We start from the raw sequence: 12,324 nt of genomic DNA, 5'->3' as shown, positions 1-12,324 counted from the left end.
GCTTAGCGAGGAATTGGGTTGAGTCACACTTATCTGTTCCACTAAACATACATTAGGTAGATACTTTGCCAGTATGTGGAAACTTTAATTATTGATTGGCTATGTACGGAATAGATATCTGTTTCTGCTCTGACCATAAGGGCTCATCATGTTTTCTTATTAGTTCTTGGAATGCTTCTTGAAAAATGGATCTGAATTTGTTCAAGTGAGATAGCTTTGTGCAAGGCCACTCAATTCCACACATTGGGACTATTTTTGCCTTCAGTAATTTCAGTATAGGTGTGTCCTTAGTGTGTACTGAACCAGTCTTAGGGGACTATGGATAGCTGCTGGAAGAATGCTATAAGTATCTTTAAAGGCATGCAGAAGTATTATGTGATTGTGTCCAGCTACTCAGACTATTTCTAAGCATGGGCCTATCTGGAAGTTCAGGGTTCTCATCCAAAAATATCCCAGCAGCAATGTTGATACGGCATAGGAAGATACAGAATGAAGCAGCAACCAGCTTCCAGGACTTATCAAGGCAGTTGCCTCTTGCTTCATCCCTTGCTCCTCGTATGCCCCAGAAATCTGTCAGCTAGGACATTTTTGAATACCAAACAGCCTGATGATCACTATTCATATGGTTTTAATTCCTGACTGACAGATTGATGGGATGTAGGAGGATGAATAATAAAGTTCATGATCTTGTATGGTACAATGAAAGAGCATCTTGCTTAATCCTATTTCTGGGATATTTTGGGATGAAGCTTTGTCACACTTTCAGAAGATCAGTAGATCTACGATCAGAAATAGGACAAATCACAAGTTATAAGCACAATGGAGCAGTTCTGAGAAATATCAGGTGCATTCCATTCCACCTCATTTTATGCCTTTTGGTTGGTGTGTGACTTGTTACAAGAGGATGCTTGTCAATTTCACACCAGCTCCTCAATATTCAAAATCAGTAGCTACTGCATGAAAAAGCAATGCTAACAACAAGTGATCCCAGATGGAAGGACCTAGTAGTATCCTATAGTATGTACAAAAATATATTAAAGTAGGAAAAATGGGCCTCCAGTTCAAATAATGAATACAATAGAAAGTACAGACAAAAGAAATTCCTCGTCAACAGAAAATCTGTAATGCCCTCTCTGGGGCCAAAATCAGTAACACACCATTGAAAGAATCCACATTTATTTCCTGGTTTAAATCTTCCCTGCACTCCATTTCTTAAACATAGGTTTACCACTTTTTTTTTTTAGCAGTACTAAGCCTATGTTTCAAACCAGATCAAATGCTTTTTTAGAAGAACACTAAGCATCATGAGATCAGATGTCTTTGCGGAATCACATGCTCAATTTCTTCTTGCCAAAAAGTCACGCTTGGCATCTTTATGATATGTGGAGGACTTCAGCTTCCAGGAAAGTGGCTGGGAAATTCTGAGAGTTGGAAATGTACACCTGCCAAAGTTGCCAAGGTTCAGAAACAATACGCTAGATCAAGGGTCACCAATCTTTCAGACCTTAGGGACCACTAAATCCATAGTTTTAAATCCCGCGGACCACCAATATGATTTTTTTAAAAAGATAAATAATATTTAGTGCAATATAAAAAATGTAAATAATTTTTCTGCAGACCATCAGAATTTTCTGGCGAACCACCAGTGGTCCATGGACCACTGGTTGGTGACCACTGGACTAAATTAAGAAGGCAAACATGCACCTCTCTCCCTGCCTGAAAAAAAACTGAATTAATCCACTTGTCCATATTTGTGACAACCTTACCTTCCTATGTGGGGTCCTTGGTGTTCTCTGAGCTTGCCTGCTTATTTTCTTGCAGACGTTTCATTACCCTAGGTCAGGGGTGGGCAATTATGGCCCCTTTACGACTTGTGGACTTCATTTCCCAGAATTCCTGTGCTAGCATGTCAGTGCTAGCTGGGTAACGAAACATCTACAAGTAAACCACCAAACTCAGAGAGCACCGAGGCCCCTACATTTCAACCCTGGGGCTACAAAAGTTTTCCTTCATTCGTTACCTTCCTATTTTTCCTTCTGTCAAAACCCCGAGGATTTCGGGGCGCCGCTCTAGCCAAGAGGCCTCTGGCTTCTCTCTATGGTTGTTCTGCTACCTCCGCAACTCGTCTATCCGGCTGGTGAGTTTACCCAAGATGCACCGCGGCGGAAATAGGCGACGACAATAACAAACAGCGGCAGTGAGGGCTGCGCTTAAGCCCGCGGGGCCCGATACACAGCCCGGAACCTTCGAAGTACATTCGCCGCTCCCCGCGGGCATCCCCCATCCCATCGACATCTTCGGTCGACAGCTCGGTCTCTTGGCGTCGCTGCCGTTGCTCGTGCTTCTTCCCGTCACTTGTCTTTTTCCGGGAGCCGGACCCCCGAAGCCCTGTGTGTGTGTGTGTGTGTGTGTGTGTGTGAAGCCGCAGAAGAGGGGAGGAGCTCCCGCAGCCGCCGGTCCCCGGCGCGGGACGGTGCCCGGGACCGCCCAGCTGTTGCTCTTGGGATGGCCCGCTGGGGGTGAGTCGCGGGAAAGTGGGAGGGGGGGGCGGCGATGTCCCAAGGCTGAGAGGAGCCCGCCGGCATTGGCCGTCGCTGTCACCGAGGCGACCGCCCCTTGCGCAACCACCCCACCCCACCCCACCCCTGGACCGGCCCGGTGTCTTGGCACGCCGGTCCCGAAAATGTCCCGTTTCACTTCTCCGGGACTCCCTTTTCCCTTGAAATTAACTCCATGGGGGATGACTCAGCCGTCCCGCACTTTTGTAGTTCCGCCTTTTGCCCCCACCTTGTTGTGTAAGGAAGGCGGTGATCATTTTAAGGGTGGTGTTTATTTTATTTTATTTTTTTCCCCTTCCCTTCTCTTGTTTTCCACTAAGCGCGATCATTTAAAGTAGTCTAGGTAGGTAGGAGAAATGCCTCCTTTCACCCCTTCATTGTTTCGCATTTTTAATCTCCTGCCCACTTGATAGCTTTTCCGTTAAAGCCCGTGTATTTGTAGGGTTGTTTTGTTGTTGTTGTTGTTGTTGTTTGTTTTTGGCATGGCTAATATTAAGGGACTCTCTCTCTCTCTCATTTTTTTTTTATTGTTGTTGTTGTTATAGTAGTGGCTGAAGTCTTGTTATTGACTGATTTTCCCATGGTTAAAAGATCAGACAACTGTAGAAAATTGGTACCAGGCCCCATGCTGAGATTCCATGTCATCTTGTGGCTTCCTTGGGATTATTAGTTCAGGTGGATGGTGAATTGTTTTGAGTTTGGAGGCAACAATGGTAAAATTACACTAATGTATTTATTTTTAGCTGTGGTATATATGGAACCTATAAACACAGCCCATACTCAGTACATATTTTGGAAGTAACTCCAGTGGGAGATACATTCCCTATAACTCTGTTGATAACGATAACACAATGTATAACATTTGTTTGTAAAATTTAGCTGGGTTTGCCAGAAATTGGTCATTCTCACTATTCTGAACTAGACACCTACAGTGTTGTTTGGATTAGTTTGTGAATTCATTGCTACAGCTGATATGTTTTTGCATTCTCTTTACACGTTAAAGCCTTATAAATGTGCTTAATCTATTTTATAAAGTATTATAAAATTAATAGCTACTGTATAATATTTCCATAAAATGTTTTGTTTTCCTTTGGTACTGTGTAACTATAGGCATTCTGTTTTTCAGAGAATATTAACTGCATATTTTAATTTGATAAAAATAATTTCTAATTAAAATAATTAAATATATTGATAAGAATCTATACGAGTTGTCTTATGCCAATAATATTTTACTTTAAGCACAATTGGAGTTGGCATAATTCTTATATGGTGCAAAGTTCAACATATTTTTTCTGTAAATTTAAATGCATACTTGCTATTAATGTACAGTTCAGATTCCAAACAAGAAAATAATGTATATGGTAAGGGCAGAAATTTGGACAATTAAAAAGAGGCTAGATATTTCAGCAACAGAGTGATCTAGTATTTCCCAGGACAATCATTACATACTTAAAAGGAAACTGAAGGTTTTGGTATGACTTTAACAATTCATAGATCTGAATAGAGAAAAAACATGAGCATATAGAGATCTCAGATAGCAAGAATGGAAAGATTCTTAACTGATTATAGCAATGGCCCCCAACCTTTTGGGCACCAAGGACCAGTTCATGGAAAGAGATTTTTCACGCATGGGAATGGTGTGTGGTTTCATGTGCTGCCTGTATCCCACAGATACCCCTGGACTATGGGGAATGTTTGGGAAGTTGTTATTTCTCCAAAGAAGGTGAAACAAAGTACTGATTTGAAAGGGTGTGCAAACTTCTGCACCTGCCATAGAGACAATTTTCTTGCTTGAAATTATTGAACAATTGTACAGTTGATGAACATGCATTCAGGTTTTTTAAAAAGATGGCATATTCTGTTCTGTGCCATGGAGAGGTTATGCCTGCTTGTGCTCATTTCAAAATTCATTGAAAAATAAAATTTATCCATGGGTGCCTAAAACTTTGTGTGCAACTTTAAATTGTTACAATTTCATACAAATGTTTGAGGTTTATAGCTGGTATTAAATTATTGCTGCCCAATGTTGCCGTGTGATACTGCATGGGTCTCATGTTTATATCAAACAAATGACTCATAGTTTTAAATACTTTCCTTAATTTGCAAAGATTTTTTTTGCAAGGATCTGACATAGTAAAATGAAGAAACAATATTCCATGTTCAGAATTTTCTATTCTTTTCATGTAGCTATTTTGGTGTAACTACCCAATGTGTGTTCCAGGATTTTCTGAGGGCTGATTTAAGATTCAGCCTTGATTGAGACTTGTCTTCATTCTGTGCATATTTTCATTTTTAACCATAAGTGTTTTGATATTTTTATCCTATGTTTATTCACCTAACTGTCAGCTCCACTGAACTTCATACCATTTACTTTGAAGGGATATTTTTAGTATTGTGCTATGATCTCATGATTTAGGCTACTTTAGAAAGTTAAAGTGCATTTGAGATCGGCATAAACACCACATTTTCTTATAGCATGTAAGCATGCTATTACTGTTAAAAACCTAAACAATGTTGATAATGGGAGAAATGAAACAATATTTATTGCTGCTGATAGCATGCCTTATTTACGAAGTAAAGACTAAGAGTTCTAACTTCTACATCTTTGCTAATATTCATAAGACTTATACATTGTTGTTGCAATAATGCAACATAAGCATCCAACATCACATCTATACATAGCATCAGGTTTTTGATCTCTGAACTACTAGGCAAATAATCTGACTATTGACTATTTTTTTCATTCAAATAATTGCCTTTTTCAGAACAGCTGGCACTGTTCTCTCCCACAAAGAAACATTAACTTCTGCATCGACCCAGTACACATGGGACCCTCACCTACTAGAAGGCCTTGATCAGCCAGGAGGAGACAGGATTTAAAGAACAGGTGGCTGAATTCACAATCCAAGGTCCCTGTTATCAGGATAAACAAATTCAAATTCTTCCCAGATTATTTATTCCCTTATTATATTGCCAGTAACTCAAGGCATCAAACATACCTAATGCTCCCCCTTCCTCTTTCCTCCACAACACTGAGTTGGGCCGAGAGAAAATGACTGACCCTAAGTCACCCAGACAGCTTTTATGCCTAAAGTAGGATTAGAACTCATTGTCTCCTTGTTTCTAGCCAGGTGCTTGAACCACTAGGCCAAACTGATTCACATCATTTAAGACCACAGGCACCTCCTGAAGTGTTTAACTAAAATTTGCTTTCTTGCAGGGTTTACTCATTGATTCTTAGACTGTCCTCTTTCAAATGTTTGCTATGGTCTCATCTAGATCAACCTTTCATATACTTGTTTTAACACTGTTCTCAAGTTGCCTCTTAATCTTGTACATACTTTCACCACTGTTGTAGTTGAATAGTTTTCCTGGAGTTTTTCTCCAGTTCTTTAATTATCCTAATCACAGGCATGGTCCAAGCATAATGCAGAGTGTCAATACCCTCTTTAAAATTTAAACTGTAGATTTGACAAATACCTATTTTCACATTTTTCTAGATCAGATTAAAAAGAGCTGCAGTTATGCAGGACATGCATTTGTAGTTAACCGGTGAGTAAACTATCTAACAGTAGTATATACACAATTACATATTTACTATCTTTTCAACATGAATATAATGTCAGATAGATGCTGAAAAAATGTACGTTAGGTCCTCGACATTCTTGCGATCTACTATATTGAATATTAGTAAGCATGTATGCTGTATATGCTTAAAAGCATATGAGCAGAAATATGAATCTGGTCTGCATGACCTGTTGTTAAGCAAGACAGTTAAGTGAGTTTTACCCCATTTTACCTTTCTTGCCATAGTTGAACTGTATAGTCACTGCAGTTGTTAATAACACAGTTGTTCAGTGAATCTGGCTTCCCCATAAACTTTGCTTGTCAGAAGGTCACAAAAAAGTGATCATATGACCTGGGACACTGCAACTGTCTAAATGCCAGTTGCTAAGTGCCCAAATTTTGATCATGGAGATGTTGCAATTTTCATAAGTGTGAAAAATGGTCATGAGTCACTTTTTTCAGTGCTATTGTAACTTCAAATGGTCACTAAACAAATGGTTGTAAGTCGAGGACTACCTGTATTATTCTTTTTGCTCTAGTTTTCTGGATTTGCCTTTTTGCCTGTTTGGAAAAAGTGCAAACATTTTTCCCATCTTTATTTTTTTTAATTATCTGTTTTTCAAATTAATTCAGTGGCTCTAAATAAAATACTCAAAACTTTTTTAACAACTTGAATTGATCTGACCTTGGCCTGACCTAAGCCTTATAAAGGATTTTAATGCTTTCTTCTCTAAATTGTAAGTTCCTTTCTATGTCATTGTTCTACTTCTACACAAATATTTTTTGTGGAAGAGGAAAGAAGCACAATAGGATTGTGATGTTAATAAGCAATAAAGAGAAGGTATAATTTTCCTGTAGCAAAGCTTCTTTGATCATCTTCATGCTTTCAATAAAATCAAGTGTTAGTTTGTGGTAACATAGTCTTAGCTATTCAGAGTACTGTACTGTTTGTTTTCTTATATCCCTTTATTACTTATAGAAGTTGCTGCTGATCCTCAGCATGTTTGGAGAGCTCATTCTAGAGCAAAGGTATCAAACTCAAGGCTTGGGGGCCAGATCCGGCCCATGGGGTGCTTAGATCTGGCCTGCGGGGCTGCCCTGGAAACAGCAAAGGACCGGCCCGCAGTGCCTCTGCCAGACAAAATGGAGCTCGGGAGGGTTACGTGTGGCCCTCCCGAGCTCCATTTTCACTGGCAGAGGGTTGCAGAAGGCCATCACAGTCGAAAAACAAGCTCAGGAGCCCATTTTCTCTGGCAGAGTTCTCGGGCCACCCCAGGCGCCTCTGACACGAGTGACGTCAAAATGGCCATGCCTACCCTGGCCACGCCCACCCCGGCCCCCTAAGTCAAACACAACCCTAATGCGGCCCTCAATGAAATTGAATTTCATACCTCTGTTCTAGAGCCACTTCTTTGAGGCCCCAAGTTTTCTTTCTCATTAGAATAATTTGCTTTAGCATTCAATGTATTTAGTGATTCTGTACATGGGGAATGTATCTAATTGCAAAGAAGAAAAAGACAGACGTGTAGTGTGTTGTACATTTTGGTTAAAAATATATATTCCCAAATTAGAAATTAAGCTGAAATCGTATTTTTCATGAAGCATTCCTACAGTGCTTTGGCTCTTGCAATTAAGAAAAATAAAATCAATTAGTGGTCTGAGAAGAACATTCTTAATTTTGAGTTGTTTGAATGTCTTTCTAAGTGAATACTGGAGTAGATCTCCACAGAGCTGTTGTTCAGCATAAGTAGAACCACTGCCCCAATCTTTGATAAGTGGGGATTACTTGTGTGAAACAAGACCTTTCTTCTAGAGATGAGGCTTGAAAAAAAATCACTTCAGTCAAGTTTGGTAGTTTCAAAGTTGTACAATTTGCTTTTCAGATGTTCGTTTTAAAAAGTTGAAAAGCAGGGATTTTATGGCTACCCCTAACTGGTCTTAGAAGCTACAGAAAATTAGACAAGCATTGAGATGAATAATATGCTAATTGTATCAATGCACTTTTTCTTTGGAAATTCTCATTTCAATACTTTTCCAGAAAACCTGCATCTCTGCTTCTTGGTAATGGCACTTTTGCTATGAAACTTCCTACTGTATCTTTGGAGATGCATTAACTGTCCACAGTTCAGTGTCATTGCTTGCTTAAGATATGCATTTTCATCAAAAAACTTGAAACTTCCTGATACATTTTCTAATAATTAAAGCTTTTGGTGTTAAAATCTGGTCTAAGTAAATTATTTTCATACATAATCTCCACATAAATAGCAGGGTAGAAACATATCTGTGTTTCTGTTTGGAACCATTTTAGGTTAGTTATGTTATTTCTGAATCCATGTACTAAAACTTTTTTCCTGAATATATCTGAGCAACAGAAGCAACCGATTACTAGCATAGATGGTTGTATGGGGGTGTACTTATTTACAAAATCTATTTGTACTTATAGCTGTGCTATTTAAATGGCATTTTCAGTGTTGGCATTTATCAGTCTTTTACTGTTTTTTTCTCTAATGTAATCTAGTCTTTATTTAATGTAAGTATTCTGTACAAGAATTACAGAGTACAAGTAGTCCTCAGTTCCCACCCGTCTCATTCAGAGATCATTCAGGGTTACAATGGTGCTGAAAAAAAAAACCCTTTACACCAGTGCCCACATTTATGAACTTCATGATGTCCCTCAATTATGTGATCACCATGATAATAAGCATTGTCCTGTGCCTGGCCTTTTTTTTTAACCCCTTGCTTTTGTCTTTCTGTCGGCAATCTCTCCTATTCCTGATTCATTCCGCACCTCACTCAGAGTGGAAAGATTGCAGAGGATGGGATTACAAGAGAAGAAGCAGGTACAGAATGGGTATTTGAGTAGAGCACTTGTGGCTGCTGGCAGGAGCACATTGCTTTCAATGTATATTCTCCATTGTGGGCCTACTTATTCTCTTGCAATACCTTCCTCTCCAGTGAATGTAAATGCAAGTATTAATTCCCTTTTTGTTGTTTATCCCAGTGTCAGATGAGCATTCCAAAGGACAAGGAAATGGTTTGGGGGCAAAAAAGCCCAAGTTTTGATTGATTATCTCATCAGTTTCAAGCTAGCTATCCCAGCTAGCTTGAAACAGCTAGTTTCAAGATAGCTGCTATCCCAGTGCTGAGGAGGGGAAAATTACAGTTGTAGTCACATGATTTCCTATTTAGTGACCACTTTGCTGAGTAGTAGAGTTGCCCAACCCAATTTTCACTAAATGAATATTTGTATTGTTCCATTTTATATGTCACAGTTTAATGTAAATAAAGATATATAGGGTTGTCATTGACAGAAATATAATTATTAACTAGTTTCCTCTTGCATATATATTCACAATTTCTATTTTTCACTGTTAGGTATTTCATGCTCCATATTTGATAAGAAACATTTGCCAAAGTCTAATGAGGAAAATACTTTGTTTAGCAATCCAGCTATTTATAAAGGCAGGGATACCTCCATGCAGTTCCTGAAGGTAAATATTCTGTCTTGCTTTCAATCTAAGATTCATAAAGTCTCATAATATCTCCCACTACTATGTTAAGGTTTAATTTTGTGGAATTTTTTATCCTTTTAATATAATTTTATGATAATGACTTACCCTGGCAGTTAAATTTTAGCAGTGTTTCTGGTCAACTTATACCAGCATCCTCTTACAGTTTGCAAATTACTGTAAGTAGAAAACATTACATTTTGCCTGAATGATGGAGTGATTATTGGGGAACAAGAATGCACACAGACAAAAATGTTTAGAAATAAAGGCAACTTTTATTTGATACACTAGCATAGCATCAGATGAAGATCTAATTATAGGGAAGCTCAGTCAGTGAGAGATAACAATATCCCTTTTGATGGAGGAGGACGACGAAATAGTGAATATTGATGATAAGTGCTTAAACTGCTACAATGTGATTTGAAGGATGTATATGACCACTTAGAATGAGTCTGTGAAGTGAACAGTTTGCTCCCTGAAAGGGTTACTTCCGTATAGCTTTAATACAAAAATATAATTATCAGTGATTCATTTGAATGGCAAACTACTAGTGTTATTGTAGGGAAAACTACCATGATCTAAATGCAATTAAAATTCCTGCTCAGCACTGTTGATTGATCCTTAATCACATTCTTTAATAAAGTATATTTAAATTAGGGCACTTGGGTGATCAAACCATGAATAACAAAGTTCTAGGCTAAGCTCTATTTTTGTTTCAGTAATTGATCTGGGATAAAAGGTTTGCTGTCCATTGATTTATTATTTATTTATTTATTTATTTATTTATTTATTTATTTATTTATTTATTTATTTTATTTCTATATCCGAAGGACTCAGGGCGGTGTACAGCCTAATTAAAACACAAAGACAGACAAAATTTAAAAATAATTAAAATTATTAAATAATAGGCCCAATTTATAAAACCCCAAATTTAAAATCCCATTTAAAACCAATTAAAATCTTTACATTGATAGCCCAGCCTGGCGGAAGTTACATTGAGTTACATTGCCTCTGGCCAGTGAGCCCATTTAGACTATTATTGACTATACAATAAACTACAAGGCAGAAAACTATATAGAACATTCTTATGTCCTATACCCGAGTGTAAACTATGGGCAACAAAAATCTCCAAATGGAGATAATGAGATTCTAACATTATATTCAGTAGTAGTTCCATTTTTTTCTATATTCTGAGAAATAAATGGCATTAGGTATAATTCTCTTTTTATCTTAATTTAAGATTTGAAATTACAATGGTGCTGAACGAAGGGATGTACGAGCAGTTGCCAAATTTATGGCTGTTGCAGCATCCCTTTAGTCATGTAATTGCAATCTGAGTGCTTGTCAACCCCTCTGTACTAAAGACAGGTTGCCAAACCCCCTGCGATCATATGATTGCCATTTGCAATACTTTCTGCCAGCTTCCCCAATAAGTCAACAGGGAAGGCCGCAAGTCACTGCCACATGGGGGCTAGCTGAAAAAGATCCATCCTGAAATCCAACCTTGGATTTCTACTTGGATTTTGGGATGGACTTTTTAAAGCCAGCCTTGAAAGCTAAAGCACTGCTTGTTGGACTGATTTCTACCCACACAGGAGCAGAGTCTCTCTGGTAGGTAGTGCTTTTGCTCTCAAAGAGGCTGGGTGAAGAATGTCCCTCACAAAGAGATTTCTTCACCCAGCCTCTTTGAGAGCAAAAGCACTGCCTAATGCATTGATTTCCCCCTGCTTGGGACAGAGTATCTCCAGTAGGCAGGAGGGAAATTGCAGCATTGGGCCAGAGAAAAGAAGGCTTAGATCACAAAGATTGAAGCTTCCTTTTTCCAGCCAAGTGCTACAGTTCCCTTCTGTGCATGGAAAGGAGATGCCTGCCCCCCGCCCCCCGCTTCAGTAGGCAGTTCTTTCTATCTTTTTTAATCGCCTGTATGGTTATCTACGGGACTGCCTGCTGCCACCAGTAGCCTCCCACTGGCCGGTACGCTCTCATAGAGAGGGGCTCCTCCGGGTGCCGTCGGCCAAACAATGTTGACTGGCGGCCCCCAGGGGGAGACCCTTCTCTGTGGGGGCACCTACTATCTGGAATGAGCTTCCCCCGGAGATACAGAGGATCCCGGATCTACGCACCTTCCGCCGCGCTCTCAAGACCTTTTTATTCCATCAGGCTGGCCTGGCCTAATTTTTCCCTTTTTAAAACACAAATTTTAATTCGTTTTTAATTTATTGGGGTGTTTAAATCTGTCTTCGGCCAAATTGTTTAATTAGGTTTTATTCTGTTTTTAAATTTTGTATTTATGTGTTTTTATCTTGTGGCTGTTCATCGCCCTGAGTCCTTCGGGAGTAGGGCGGTATATAAATCAAATAAACTAACTAAACTAATGTCCAGACATGAGAAAGTTAGGATGCGGTGGTAAACTTGAGTCAGGTTACATGGTAACCCACTTAATGACTGAAATAACTTACAACCTAAATTCCAGGCTGAATTGTGGTTGAATTAGATTTGGGAAGACCCTAGTTCAAGTCCACTTTTAGGTATAAAAACACACTGGGTGACTTCGGACTAGGCACTATCCCTCAGCTGTATGCAGCCTGTCACTTGGAGGGTTGAAAGAGAAAAGGCAAAAGGGAATGCAGTCTATAGCACCTGCAGGAGGTTTCTGTTTTTATTTATTTGAACAGAAATAAAACACTTCA

The 12,324-nt window shown here is 39.0% G+C and overlaps 2 protein-coding genes across 23 annotated transcripts in view; one reads left to right on the top strand and one right to left on the bottom strand.

The window, feature by feature from the left end:
* The window catches only part of NPBWR1 (neuropeptides B and W receptor 1), a 90,228-nt gene extending 88,080 nt beyond the window's left edge, over nt 1-2,148 (bottom strand). For 6 of the 13 annotated variants that reach the window (XR_009620169.2, XR_015733377.1, XR_015733379.1 and 3 more), the window contains exon 1: nt 2,021-2,142. The gene's annotated coding sequence lies outside the window, so the exon portion shown is untranslated. The other 7 variants (XR_009620166.2, XR_015733375.1, XR_009620168.2 and 4 more) reach the window with 4 other exon arrangements.
* Nucleotides 2,143-12,324, top strand: part of RB1CC1 (RB1 inducible coiled-coil 1) — a 63,252-nt gene continuing 53,070 nt past the window's right edge. For 2 of the 10 annotated variants that reach the window (XM_087890558.1, XM_087890556.1), the window contains exons 1-4: nt 2,176-2,519; nt 6,064-6,110; nt 8,923-8,965; nt 9,501-9,616. The gene's annotated coding sequence lies outside the window, so the exon portion shown is untranslated. Of the gene's footprint in view, nt 2,520-2,786; nt 3,272-6,058; nt 6,111-8,167; nt 8,187-8,922; nt 8,966-9,500; nt 9,617-12,324 lie in introns of those variants that run through there. The other 8 variants (XM_034429769.3, XM_034429763.3, XM_034429765.3 and 5 more) reach the window with 7 other exon arrangements.

The sequence above is a fragment of the Pantherophis guttatus genome, chromosome 3 (assembly GCF_059756535.1).
Source record: "Pantherophis guttatus breed Tessera chromosome 3, ASM5975653v1, whole genome shotgun sequence".
Lineage (NCBI taxonomy): Eukaryota > Metazoa > Chordata > Lepidosauria > Squamata > Colubridae > Pantherophis > Pantherophis guttatus.
This window is presented reverse-complemented; position numbering and strand designations above follow the sequence as displayed.